The sequence below is a fragment of the Galeopterus variegatus genome, unplaced genomic scaffold, assembly GCF_000696425.1.
Source record: "Galeopterus variegatus unplaced genomic scaffold, G_variegatus-3.0.2 Scaffold13563, whole genome shotgun sequence".
In the NCBI taxonomy this organism is placed as follows: Eukaryota; Metazoa; Chordata; class Mammalia; order Dermoptera; family Cynocephalidae; genus Galeopterus; species Galeopterus variegatus.
The window spans coordinates 11,951-27,651 of NW_007739674.1; the positions used below are offsets into that span (position 1 = coordinate 11,951).

The 15,701-nt window shown below is 36.3% G+C and overlaps 1 pseudogene; it reads left to right on the top strand.

Moving 5' to 3' along the window:
- The first annotated feature begins 10,844 nt into the window (after positions 1 to 10,844).
- Positions 10,845 to 15,701, top strand: part of LOC103581638 — an 8,336-nt pseudogene continuing 3,479 nt past the window's right edge.

Sequence of the window (15,701 nt, forward strand, 5' to 3'; positions counted from 1 at the left end):
AGATAAAATATTCTTTAAACCAAAAACTATAAAAAGAGAAAAAGAAGGTCATTATACAATTATAAAGGGATCTATCCAGCAAGAGGATATAACAATCATAAACATACACATACCCAACATTGGATCACCCAGATATAAAGCAAACACTATTAGACCTGAAAAGGGACATAGACCCCAATACAATAATAGTTTAGGACTTCATCACCCATCTCTCAACATTGTGCAGATCATCTAGGCAACAAACCAACAGAGAAACACAGAATCTAAACTATACGTTAGACAAATTGATCTTGGCAGACATCTACAGAATATTTCATCAAACAACTACATAATATACATCCTCCACATCAGCACATGGAACATTCTCCAAGGTAGACCTTATGATAGGTGACAAAAGAAGTTCTCAACAAGTTTTTTTTAAATGTAGATCATTTCAAGTATCTTTTCAGACCACAATGGGTTAAAACTAGAAATCAATAACAAAACTTTGCAAATTATACAAATACATGGAAATTAAACAATGTGCTCCTGGACAATATATGTATCAAAGGAGAAATTAAACAGGAAATTTAAAAATTTCTGGAAATTAATGAAAATAAAGACACATCATACCAAAACCTATGAGATACTGCAAAAGCAGTACTTAATGGGAAGTTTATTTTAATAAGTGCTTACATCAAAATGATATAAAGACTGCAAATAAACAACCAAATGTTACACCTCAAAGAACTATAAAACAAGAACAATCCAATCCCAAAATTAGTAGACAGAAAAAATTAAGATCAGAGCAGCACTGAATGAAATAGAGACCAAAACAAAGATGCAAAGAATTGAGGGGGTAATGTTGGTTTTTTGAGAAGATAAATGAAATAGACAAACCATTAGCTATACTAAGAAAAGGAGAACATTCAAATAAAAAATCAGAAACAAAAAAGGAAACATTACAACTAATACCACAGAAATACAAGGAATCATTAGAGATTATTATAAACTCTATGCCAACAAACTTGAAAACCTGGAGAATATGGGTAAATTTATGGACACATGAACCTAGAAGAAATAAAAAACATAAACAGACCAATAATGATCAATGAGATTAAAGCAGTAATCAGCAGTCTCCCAATGAAGAAAAGCCTAGGACTGGATGGCTTTACCATTCAATCTGTGAAACCTCTAAAGAAGGAATTAACAGCTATCCTTTTCAAACTATTCCAAAAAATTGAAACACAGGCAATTCTCCCTCACTCATTCTATGAGGCCACAATCACCCTGATACCAAAATCAGACCAAGATACAACAACCACAAAAAAGACTACAAGCCAATATCTTTGGTGAGCATAGATGCAAAAATTCTCAACATATTAGTAAACAGAATACAGCAGCACATCAAAAAGATACCATGATCAAGTGGGATGCATCCCAAGGATGCAAGGATGTTTCAACATATGCAAGTCAGAAACCATGATATACCATATCAACAAAAGCAAGACAAAAACTATACAATTATCTCAATAAACACAGAAAAGGCATTTGACAAAATTCAACATCCCTTCATGATAAAGAGTCTTAGCAAATTAGGTATAGAAGGAAAGTGTCTCAACACTGTAAAGATACATATATGACAAACTCACCATCAATATCATCCTGAATGAGGAAAAGCTGAAAACTTTTTTTCTTTTTTCTTTTTTTCAAAAGATGACCAGTAAAGGGATCTTAACCCTTGACTTGGTGTTGTCAGCACCACGCTCTCCCAAGTGAGCTAACCGCCATTCCTATATAGAGATCCGAAACCATAGCCTTGGTGTTATCAGCACCGCACTCTCCCAATTAAGCCACGGGTTGGCCCTGAAAGCTTTTTTTTTTTTTTTAAGAACAGGAACAAGTCATGATGCCCACTTTCACCACTCCTATTTAATATAGTATTGGAAGTACTAGCCAGAGCAATCGGGCAAGGGAAAGAAATAAAGGGCACCCAGACTGTAAAAGATGAAGTTAAACTATCCCTATTTGCAGATGACATGATACTATATATAGAAAAACCTAAAGACTCTACCAAAAAACTCTCAAAGCCCATAACAAATCAGTAAAGTTGCAGGACACAAAATCAATATACAAAAATCAATAGCACTTTATATTCTAACAATGAACTAGCAGAAAAAGAAATCAAAAAGCAAGCCCATTTAGATTAGCTACCAAAAAAAAAAAAATACCTAGGAATAAATTTAACCAAGAAGTGAAGATTTCTACAATGAGAACTACAAATCACTGCTATTAAAATTAAAGAAGACACAAAAAGATGGAAAGACATTCCATGTTCATGAATTGGAAGAACTAACATTGTGAAAATGTCCATTCTACCCACAGTGATCTACAGATTCAATGCAATCCTGATCAAAATACCAATTCTTCACTGAAATAGAGAAAATGCTAATATTCATGTGGAACAACAAAAGACTCCAAATGGCCAAAGCAATCCTGAACAAAAAAATAAAAATAAAAAAGCTGGAGGCATTACACTACCTGACTTCAACATGTCACTGGCATAAAAACAGACACACAGACCAATGGGAGTAATAAGTTCCTCTCTATCAATAATAACTCTAAGTGTAAATGATAAATGAAATAAATACACCAATTAAAAGACACGGAGTAGCTTCTGGATTATAAAACATGAACAAATACTATGCTGCCTACAAGAAACTTCACCTATGAAGACACACATAGACTGAAAGTGAAAGGATGGAAAGGAATAGTCCATGCAAATAGAAACTAACAAAGAGCAGAAGTAGCTGTACTTAAATCAGATAAAATAAACTTCAAATCAAGAATAGTCGAATACAATAAAGAAGGTATTAGCCAGCGTTCCACAGGGAGACAGAACCAATAGGATGTGGGTATAGATACACAAAAGGAGATTTACAAGGGGAATTGGCTCACATGATTATGAAGGCAGAGAAGTCCCACAGTAGACTGTCTGCAAACTGGATGGCAGTACTGTGGCTCAGTCCAAGTCCAAAAGTGTCAGAACCAGGGAAGCTGGTGGTGTAATTCTCAGTCTGAAGCCAAAGGTGTGAAAGCCCAGAGGTACTGCTGGTATAAGTCCTGGAATTCAAAGGCTGAAGAGTCTAGAGTTCTGCTATCCTCCTCCAAATGGAAAACAACACAAGCCAGAAAACCTAGAAGTACATGATAAAAATGCAATATTTTTTCTTTCAACAACTACTGCTCTAGCTCTTCTCTTCTTTTCTCCTATTTTTTTAATTTTAATTTTATTTTTATTCTTTTTTGTCAATATACAATGTGGTTGATTATTGTGGCCTATCACCGAAACCTCCCTCCCTCCTGCCTCTCCCCCCTCCCTCCCAGCAAACTCCTTTCCGTTTGCTTGTCGTATCAACTTCAAGGAAGTGTAATTGTTGTGTCTTCTTCCCACCCCACCCCCAGGTTGTTTGTGTATTTATTTATTTATTTATTTATTTCTAGCTCCCACAAATAAGTGAGAACATGTTATATATCTCTTTCTGTGCCTGACTCGTTTCACTTAATATAATTCTCTCTAGGTCCATCCATGTCATTGCAAATGGCAGTATTTCATTCTTTTTCATAGCAGAGTAGTATTCCATTGTGTAGATATGCCACAGTTTCCATATCCACTCATCTGATGATGGACATTTGGGCTGGTTCCAACTCTTAGCTATTGTAAAGAGTGCTGCGATGAACATTGGAGAACAGGTATACCTTCAACTTGATGATTTCTATTCCTCTGGGTAAATTCTCAGCAGTGGGATAGCTGGGTCATATTGTAGATCTATCTGCAGTTGTTTGAGGAACCTCCATACCACAGAGGCTGCACCATTTTGCAGTACCACCAACAATGTATGAGAGTTTCTATTTTAATCTGTATTTCTTTCATAACTTTTCTCATTTTTCTTTCCTGTTGCTGTCTCTCATTATAATCAAAACATATAATGGTATCCATAATATACTTTCAGCCCCACCATAACCATAAGTATTACTATTTGCTTTTCATATTTAGGTGCTCTGATGTTGGGGCATATATATTTACAATTGTTATATCTTCTTGATGAGTTGAGCCCTTTATTGTTTTATAAAAACCTTCTTTTTCATATAATCATATAATCACTCATATGTATAGTAGTATTAGTAATTCCATTTTTCAGAAGAAGAAACTAAGGAAAGAAGTAATTTAGTATCTTGCTTAGTCACAAAGATAGGATTCAGTACTTAAACCTAGGTACTCTGGCTCCAAACCATAATAATTAGATCTGACACTTTTTAATTCTTCAGTCATTCATACTTTTTAGGATCTTCAACACCTTTTTTTAAGGCATGTAATTTAAAAAATGGTTTCCTTCCGATAAGAAACTAATGGGCAATGTTGTCTATTCTCACAAAATGTGAAGAGAAAATACAAGGGGTCTTCAAAAAGTTCATAGAAAGATTTGCATTCACTTTAATTCCATTTTTCTGTGAACTTTTTGAAATACCCTCATATACTCTCTGAAAATTAATGCCAGGAGTCAATCTTTATCCAGAACATATGCTTTGTTGCTGTTGAATATTTCATTTAGTGTTTCAAGTTAGGTAAGAAGGTTGTTTTTGCGTATCACTATTTAGCCTGTCGCAGACAATACAGGATTGTGCTGGGGTATTACACAGACTCACAACAACGACACAGGAGCAGTGAGCACAACTCCCTCTAATGAAGCAGATGCGTGGATGTGCCCCGGGAGCTCAGCTCTGACTTGTGAGCAGATACTAACAGTAGAGCTCCTCCCACCTGGGCTCCACGACTGCCTGAAAAGTGGTTCAAAGTAACCCCATCTTGGGCAGAGGGCTGGAAGCAGCCTGGGAACAGGTGAATGTTGATTAGCAATAGTCTCAGAGGGAATAAGGCAACAAACAAAGGTATTTTTCTCTGTCTCTCGGTGTCATGAAATGCCCCACTCATTGAGATTCAAAGTAGAGCTTTGCCCAGATGTGGGACTCCATCAAAACTGGGCAGACCTTTATATACCTCACTACTGGCTCTCTTCCCAGTCAGCTTACAGTCAGAAAATATCTCTACCTTCCAGTTAAATAAGTTCATTCCTGGACCCACATTTCTTCAGACACTATAAAGATCTGTTCTGTTCCACTCTGAGAGAGAGCTACGTTCGTTATCTCTATTTCCCTTTCTTGCAATCACCACCACGGCTGTCATCTGGTTCCCAGTCCAGGTCTTGTTCCTGGTCTCACAAATTCATTGTTTTCATCAAAGTCACTGAATGACTCTATTTTGTCTCTTTCTCACTGAGGCCTTCCCTGACTGGCCAATAGATAAATTCAATAGCCAGTGCTCCCTAGCCCCATTCCTTGCTTATTTTTCTCCAAAGCACTTACCATCATCTAATACACATATATATACACTTATATAAATAGCAAATATATACATATAGCAAATATATGTATATACACACACACACACTGTGGGGGAGATTCATAGTAAAATGAATATAATTGATAACAAATTATATTTGTTATGTGTTTATTACCAATCTCCTCAGATTGTAATAGGGCTCCATGAGGCAGAAATTTGCCTTATTTTGTTTGCTGCTAGACACTGGTATCAGTACTAGTCAGATAATCAATATATATTTCTTGAATTAATGAGTAATAACAAACCTAGGGATATGTTTGCCCCCTCTCATATAATCTCTCTACGTATTAGTACTGTTGGCATATCCTCATTCTTGATACACTCCTCCTAGAGTTCTGAGACCCATGCTTCTGGAACACCTAGAACTTCCTATGACCACTCTTTTGCAGTCACCCTCATATCTCATTTTACCTGTAGTTACACCCGAAGTGTTAGCAGTCTGGGGTCTCCATTGGGAGTCCCTGGCTTTTCTCTATCCATTGCATTATGAATCCACTGGGCACAGAGACAGAAAGTGCATAAGCTACAGTATCTCATATATAACTTTCCAGATAGAACTTTCTTCTGAGTCACCCGTCAATTTAAGATAACAAATATTTATTTGGTACCTGGGATATGCTAAGAATTGGGTTAATGGTGGTGAGAAACATGGACCTTGTTCCTGCCCCCACATAACTGACCCTCAAGAAAAACAAATGAATAAGATAAACTGTGGGATAAATGCTTCACTACTATGAGTGACATATATTCAAGTTTGGACAATTCCAGACAAAAGTTCTATGAGTATATCAGAAATTAAACATGTTCCAAAAAGTTACTATCCCCTGAAATCATATACCTATGTCTATTTTTGGAAAATATTCTAATTTTTGGAAAATATTCACTCGGTTACCCAAGCTAAACACCTTTGAGTCATCCTAAATGCTTCTTTCTCATTTTAATCTTCTAAATAACTCAATATGCTGTTTCTTCTCACTTTAAACTCCCTCTCGCACTATCTTTACTGACGTTGTGCTGCTTATCCCTCAAAAACTTTATTTTAAATATCTTTTCTTATTTCATTTTTCCTTCAGTTTATATCTGACCGTCTTTCTTTTTACTCCAACACAATCCTGTTTTTAAATGTATCTATTGTGGCACTTTTCATACTTATGCTGCAGACAATGATATACAGTATTGTCTATTTATTCCAATATACTCAATATAAGATCTTAAGACATTCATAGTTACTTTGGCAGAGACTGCTATTTACCCTCTAGTACCCAGTCTCTCTTTCTCCCACTGTAATAAAACACCTGATTTTTGCCCAGGCACTAGGGAGACAAATTGTCTCAGCCTTCTTGGCAGATAGGCTAGCGATGAGACATAATTCTCACCAATGAAATCTGAGCTGAAGTAATGTGTGTGTGATTTTTCATCCAGGATATGTCTATACAGGAAGAGGATCTAGACTCTTCTCTCCTCTATTAAAAAAAAGAAAAACAAATGAATAAGATAAACTGTGGGATAAATGCTTCACTACTATGAGTGACATATATTCAAGTTTGGACAATTCCAGACAAAAGTTCTATGAGTATATCAGAAATTAAACATGTTCCAAAAAGTTACTATCCCCTGAAATCATATACCTATGTCTGTTTTTGGAAAATATTCTATTTTTTGGAAAATATTCACTCGGTTACCCAAGCTAAACAACTTTGAGTCATCCGAAATGCTTCTTTCTCATTTTAATCTTCTAAATAATTCAATATGCTGTTTCTTCTCACTTTTAACTCCCTCTCGCACTATCTTTACTGACGTTGTGCTGCTTATCCCTCAAAAACTTTATTTTAAGTATCTTTTCTTATTTCATTTTTCCTTCAGTTTATATCTGACCATCTTTCTTTTTACTCCAACACAATCCTGTTTTTAAATGTATCTATTGTGGCACTTTTCATACTTATGCTGCAAACAATGATATACAGCATTGTCTATTTATTCCAATATACTCAATATAAGATCTTAAGACATTCATAGTTACTTTGGCAGAGACTGCTATTTACCCTCTAGTACCCATTCTCTCTTTCTCCCAATGTAATAAAACACCTGATTTTTGCCCAGGCACTAGGGAGACAAATTGTCTCAGCCTTCTTGGCAGATAGGCTAGCGATGAGACATAATTCTTGCCAATGAAATCTGAGCTGAAGTAATGTGTGCGTGATTTTTCATCCAGGATATGTCTATACAGGAAGAGGATCTAGACTCTTCTCTCCTCTATTCATCTACTGAACAGAAATGTATGAGATAGTGACCCATTTTGGACCATCAGGTGGCATGAAAAAAAATGGCTAAGCAGAAATAAAAGGTCTAATTGCCTTTGATGTAAATTGATCCAAATACTCTTTATCTTTGAACTCTTTTGAGAGAGTGAAATAAACTTTCAATCCTTAAGCAACAGAACAGTTTTGGGGGGCTTTTCTACTGCTTACAAATAAACCAAATCCTAGCTGATACATATTCTAAGGCATTTTCAGGTTGAGATTTTTTACATTATTCATTTTCATATCCCCACCATTGAGCATGGCATCAGGCTCATTAAATATATAATGAATAAGCAAACAATGGCACTAAATAGGACTAGATTTCAGGGACTGATATGCCTTTCACAAAACATAAAGTGAGTTCAAGTTCCTCCCTAGGAGACATACACACTGTAAATAGACTATTCAGTCTGAAAACATCTCAGTGGCTTATAAATGACACTGCAGAAATAACAGTATCCTCTAGATCACACTACGTATTATACTCTTGTGATTAGGCCACAGAGAACCCTTGCAGTTTCTCTCTCAACAAACTTCATATAAAAAAAATGGTTATCTGAAGTAGGTAATTCTGACAGGCAAGTTTTTGTAGCAGATAAGTGTCGTGAGGCAGACAGATCATTCTTCAAATCCTACTTCTACCATGTACTAACTATAATATCCTTAGCAAATCATTCAGCCTATATCTATAATGCCTTTCTCATCTACTGAGAAGTGATAAAATATTTAACTAACAGGTTTGGTTTTCGGGTTTTTTTTTTTCAGAATCAGTAAGATAATATTCATAAAGTATCTGTCCCAGGCTTTGCCACACAGAGTAATTCATTATCTAGAATATTATTTTAGAGAAATGAGCCATTGGAAACCACCAATAGTCTGTGTGTCATCATCACTATCACCAGAGATAAGATCTTTTTCTGAAATCTAGAAATCCAATTATAGATTATGAGGTGAGCATTGTCTTTTTGAGCCTCACTTCTAGGTAAAATCAGACATTGTAATACATTAGGTAAAAATTTCTTGGCACTGAGGAGAATGATTTGATTTGATTTAATAAGGAATTTTGAGCAACTGAGTTCCAGGCCTCTGGACATAATTACTGTAGATATTAGCAAATTAAAAGCTTTCCCGTCAAAGAGCCCCTTGAGGAGACCACATGCATACAGTCAGACTTTCTACAGTGCTGTTAGTGTTTTGATGTTTAAAACAAGGTGGGCTACCTTGAAATCAGACGTAGGGATGGAAATTAGCATGCAGGACATTTATTATGGTGAGCTCTTTAGGCTCAAAACCTGTGAAATGGAGGGGAAACAAAGCAACCTTTCTCACTAAGAGAACTGAGACCTGAGGACTGTCTTCCATCACCACTTGCAACCGCTGGGGGAATAAATCCTTCAGTTCTGGAAGTGGGTCCAGGCACCACATCACTGTTCCCACCACATATAGAATGTATAGGGTGCCTTGACAGGAAAGAGAAGGGTCATCAGCCCCTTCCAACAGAATGAGGAAGGGCTTCTGGCCCACCTCTTGAGCTACCAGGTTAAGTGTGCATTCAAGGATTGGAGTTAAGAGAGTTAACATTATATTTCTTATGGGAAAACTCATAAACTACCCCTAGAGCATTGTGGAAGGCTTTGAAACACTTCTGATTTTGCTGGTTCTATGAAAGCATGTGTTTGTGCTTACAAGAAACATTTTAAGATGAATCTTTGATAATTTAGCTTTATAATAATAGGTTAAATTATTTTGTTTCTTTTTTTTTTTTTTGCCTTGCTTTGAGACTTATATGGAAATACTATGTACATTTCTAAAAGTATGTACGGTACAGCAGCTTCTCAGGCTTTGAACCCCAACATTTTTCTAGTTTATTTCTGTCTAAAAAAATGAGTTAGATATTCCTTTTAAAACCATATATCAAACAAAATTACACTCTCAGGATTTAAGGAGTTAATTGTTTATCACAGGTTCCACCAATTAATATCCTAATTGGTTTCTTTTTAAAAATTAGAGTAAGATAAAGTATTTTCTCCACCATATTCCCATACGTAGTTGCCTAAGAATAGATTCCAGTTTTGCATTTACTCAATGACTCAGTGTTAAATTTTCACATGTTTTATAGAAGAAATACTTTCTGGATTATGCTATAATTTATGCATACAAATTAGCCTGGCCTGTAAAACTATCATTTGCCACCAGAGCCCAATATCCAGCCTTCTAACCTCTGCTCCAGCAAACAAAATAACTCTATGCTTATTGCAAAGGACTCCTGAAGTATAACATCTCTGATTGTGCTTCTGCTGGTCTTTCTACTTACATGATACCATCAGTCCTTCAAGTCCACATTGTACCAATTCTTTAACATCCAGCTCAAGGCTATCAGGAATTCTTCACATCATACACTCTTTCTCCTACTTTGATAGCTTATATTTTTCCTTGACAGGCTTATTTTTAATTTAATGCATGGCTATAGGTTGCACTGCTTACACCCATTATTAAAATGCAAGCTCTTTACAGATAGTGACAAATTTGTTGAATTCACTTTACATGTTTGTCATCATTTTAAAATATTCATCTTGAGAGTAAAAAGAAACATATGAAACATTGAATAGATGCCTCTAAGCACTTTTTGAATTTAATTGAATATAATTTGAGTCCTCAGTTATTGCAAGCATACTGTGTTTTATATAGCCCATGAACAACAAACACTTCAAGTTAAATAAAAGATAATGCAAATATTTCTATGAACTTTTTGAAGACTCCTCATATGTGTGGAATGAATAAGTGCTAATACCTAATATTGAGCATCTAATTATATACCAAATACTGTGTGAGGTTTTCTACATATGTTATCTTACTTTATCTTATTGTGCAATGAAAAGACACCTTGAGGAAAGTATGATTAGCATTCTTTTATAGATGAGAAAATGAGCTTGCAAGAAATGTCAGCATAATTGTCAGTGCTGAAATGTGCATTGGTGTCTGTTTTCAAAGCCTTTTCTTTGTATAGCCATCATGTTAGTGGAAATAAAATGAAAGACTGAGGGAATAAGTAGCTGAATAAGTCTCTAAAGAGTAAACTCCCAGCCCCATTGCTCTAATGTGTTTTCTACGGTGACCCTAAGAATGACTCGTGGATCTTTGCACTGGCCGTGCTTCTGAGCAGCACTTTTGTCTACAACAGCATGAGCATCAACAATAATGATGCCTTGAAGAGCTACAGTATCCCTCCCAGAACCAAACTACCATGTCTCATTGAGGAGTTTATGGTAATAAAGATTATGTCAGATTTTTCTTCTGTATGGCTGAGTTTCCATTGGTAGAGCAGATGTTGCAGAGAGCAAAAGAAAGTGTTACAATAATTTTTTATAAGGGAAATGTGGGAATTATGGGTAAAGGAGTCATTCTTTAGCCAAGTCCTAGTTATGTGACAGCTCACAGAGCTAATCAGGGTTAAGTCCTCCCCAAGACCTGATAGCATAGAAGATGCCACAGAGTTTGTCAGTTTCTTTCCAGACTTTATCTGGACTGTAGAGGATTTCATCCTGGAGCTGAAGTTAAATGATCACTGCATCACAGAATGTGAGTACGTGGAGAATGCCCTGAAACTGATTCCAGGTATCAGAGCACGGTCTGGGTAGAGGATTGTATTGCGTACCACTGATCACTGCCCATCATGTCTGGGATAGCATTTGTATCTGAGACTAGATTGAGGTCCATGGAAATGGTAACAGAGAGATGGACTGAAAAATTTAAGACCTGGAATTTAAGCTCACCTAAGAAAAGTAGAACCTAATGTAGAGCAAATATACTCAAAGTTATTTTGTACTTCACACAATTTGTACCCTAAAACCAGATTACCATGGGTGCTAAAACTTTCTAAAGACTAAGCAATTGTGTTCACTATGTCAGTTCCTGATTTTCTTTGCTTAGGAAAACTAGCCATATATTTGTTAGAAATGAAATCTCAGTGAAAAGCTTATCCAATGAAAACATCCATATTTACTCATTGTATCTTATTCTTTTCAAAGAGAGATGCAACTTTCTAATGCCTGTATAGTTACGTTTTTCTACAAAAAAACAAAACAAAACAGATTTTATGTTCCAAATGAAGAAACAGGTATCTTTTGAGTCTATACCTATTCAATGTTTCTTATAACTACTACAACATGAATTTTACTTTCTACATCATAGCTTTCTCTTCATTTCAACATTTTATTCATATTAATATTATAACTTTAAGATAATAAATTATTTTAATGTTTACATGTACAGAGATGTGTAACTGATAAAACCTTGAGAGAAATATCAATTTCCCATTACTCATCCTTTAGTTCTTTTTCCATCCATGTTTTCTTTAAACATTTATTGAACAATTGGCTAAGCACAAGCAACATTGTCAACTCAAATATAGTTCTCGACCTCAAAGAGCTTATAGAGTAGTGGTAACATCTTCAGATTTTGTTTAAGTTAGTCTTCATAAGTTTTTACTAAAAAATAGCTAACAACGTTCAAATTTATTTTTAGCATCAAAGTAGCTTTCCTTAAATGATTAGGGTGTCATGTGTCCTCTTCCTAATTTTTTCCCCATTATCCTTCCTTGTGGCTCTTCTTCTTTTTCATCCCACAACTCAATTTCTGCATGAGATGGAGTAGACCAGAAATTTACACTTCACCTTTTACTTATTCAGCTATTCACTCAGTAAACATCTAATAAACGACTACTCTATGCACAAGTATAAGAATATCTGCCACAGGATTTTTTTTTTATCTGGGACAAGATTTGTCCCCAAATATCTCTACAAAGTTATGTCATTGGTATAATTTTGATTTGCAAAGAGGTATTGAATTGTTTGTGATAAAAGAATTTTATAATCGTAGAAGACAGCAAAGATAGAAAAATATCCCTGGTCATAAAAAGTGTTAGCTCTCTTGCCCCAGAAATATGCCTAGTGTAATTTCCGTTTTTTATCTTCTCAGGACAGAATCCAAAATCCAAATATCCAGTCCCCCAGGGAGTACATCAGGCATTTCTTTCCAAAATGGAAGTGTTTTATCTTTGACCAGCCAACAATTGACAAAGAACTCTTGGCTCATACTGAGGATATGTCAGAAAACCAACGGGATTCTGAATTCCAGAAGCAAGCATTGAATTTCTGTTCTTACATCTTCACCCATGCAAGGACCAAGACCCTCATAGAGAGAATCATAGTTACTGGGAATCATGAGTCTCCTTTTCACATTTCTGTGGAGCCTAATACATGTTGAATATATTGTGTAATGTGTATCTCAGCACATGTGTTTGATTCTATATACGAGTGTAGAATTCTACCTGTGTAGAATATTTTCCTTTTAATTTTTTTAATAAAAAAATACTTTTCTAGGTACCCCTGAGTATGTTAGATAGAGGTATGTATTTAATTTTTTTTACTTTTGTGACCTGAAAATGAAAAGTCAGTAGAAACCATGAGTCTCTTTTGTTCCAAACATGTCTCTCTGTGGTTCAGTTTGTGTGACAAAGCTGTGGTTGTTCTGCCATTTGTCAGTAATTTTACTTGCTTCTGTATAGGAATATAGAAAAGCAGATATTCATGCCACACATAGAAATGAATGTTTCTTAATTAAAGTCTCCCTATATGATCGTTTGTTGAGGCCTAATACATCTAACAAAATTAATACAGTAATGATATTAGCACATATAGTATAAGTGTTTCTCGATAAGGATATACAAGATATTATATGAATTTACAGCCATCAGAACATAAACAGCAGGCCATGAGTCCATGAAACCTCAATTAGTGTTTGAAAAGCAAATTTAAATATAATCTTATGTATAGGGCTGGCTTCATGGACATGTGACCTGTGCAGAAGGTCTGTGCCCATGCAGAGATGGCCCCATGATTGTTTTAATGTTCTGTGTCATTGTCTTGAAATCCTTGATGATTTTTTTTTACTAGGAGTCCCACATTTTCATTTGGAATTAGGACCCACAAATTATGTAATTTACTTTGCCTGTCTATTTAATAAACTTTTATTTTAATGGGAAAGTGTTTTTCTGGGAAATCCTCGAACATATAGGTAGCAATCAGTAATTTAATTTTGTAATATGAATTTGAGAAACATAAAAGAAAGAATGAATAGGGAAAACAGTGAGGTCATTACAAAAAAATGAATCCATAGAGGAAGAGAAAAAGGAAGAGCAGAAGGAAGAGAAGGAGGAGGAGGAAGAGCAGGAGGAAGAGGTGAAAGAAAAAAAAGACTTCAAGATAAATAAAACTTTTATGATTTTTAGAATGCTGTCCCTTAAAGCTTATAAAAACAATGAGTGGTAACTATTTATCCTCTAAGTATATGCCATTCTGGGCTAGGGACTCTGGTGGAGACCTGTGTGGATGCCATCAACAGTGGATCAGTACCTTGTTTAGAGAATGTGGTGACAACTCTGGCCCAGCGTGAGAGCGCAGTGGCCGTGCAGAAGGCAGCCGGCCACTACAGCGAGCAGATGGCCGAGCGCATGTGGCTCCACACAGACACGCTGCAGGAGCTGCTGGACGTGCACGCGGCCTGTGAGAGGGAGGCCCTTGCTGTCTTCATGGAGGTCTCCTTCAAGGATGATACAAGGGAGTTACTGAAGAAGCTCGTGGTACTTTTAGCTTTTATCCTTTCTCAGTTCTGTCCTTCTAAATGATGCCTTAAGTCTACCTTTTTACTCGTGGCTCATCTCCTTAGCATTGAAGAAGGAACCTGGATTCCTGGGAATGAAGGGGCTGTACGGGCTGCAGTTCACCCTTTTTCTAAAAGATTAGCACGTTATTTTCTATTGCTATGAAACAAATTGCCATGAGTTCAGCAGCTTAAAAGATCACACATTATTAGCTCACAGTTAGGTCAGAAGTCCATGTCAGGGTATCTGGGCTCTCCGCTCGGTGTACCTCCAGCTGAGAACAAGGTGTCTCATCTGGAGGCTCTGGGGAAACCCTCTTCATTTTCAAGCCAGCGATGATTATCAAATTCTTCTCCTCTTTCTAATCTCTCTGACTTCTTCTGCCAACAGCTGGAGAAAACTGCCTTAAAAAGCCCATGTAATTAGGTAATGCCCAACAGGGTACTCTCCATTTCTTAAAGTCACCCTGGGCTATGTGACATAATCCAATTACAGGATTAATGTCCGTTGTCTTCACAGGCCCAGGAACTGCGCAGGGTGTGGACAGCAAGGGAATAGAAAGCTTATTAGACACCTTAATTCTGCTTACCATAGGCACCTTCACTGACAGTTTGTCCATCAGTTTGTCTGGGACCGACCTAAAAATGACAAAAATCACTTAATTTATATTGAAGAAATCCAGCTGGATTGTACTTAACAAGTACTACAAAAAATTCTGTTCCTATATCCTCACACATTCAAACCCTCATTGAAAGAATTCAAGAAGAGTTCAAAACTCTGTACAGAATGCACTTAGCTCATTCTGGGGAGGTGATTTGCCATGTATACATTTTCATCCAGAGCAACCCAAGTTCTCTGAGCAAATTTTATTTCCAACCAGGACTGAACTTTCTATTGCTCGTTATTGGCATTTGGGTTCCTGTTAATCATGCCACATTTTCACCCAGAGCAACCCAAGTTCTCTGAGCAAATTTTACTTCCAACCAGGACTGAACTTTCTATTGCTCGTTATTGGCATTTGGGTTCCTGTTAATCATGCTATGGCTGAAAGAACCATAGAGTTCATGTCTTTCAACACAATAATTTACAGATATTGAACCTGACCCCAAGGGAGTTAAGTGACTTTCCAGATGTCTCACAGAGAATTTATCAGAACAGGAACTAAAGCAAGACTCCTGACTCTTGGTCTATATCACATCACAGTCCACTCTGAGGCCATCAGACTGTTTCTTCCAAGAGGATCACAGTGGGATCTTCCCTTCTAACAGCATCTTTCTATTTTATTTCCCTACATTTCCCT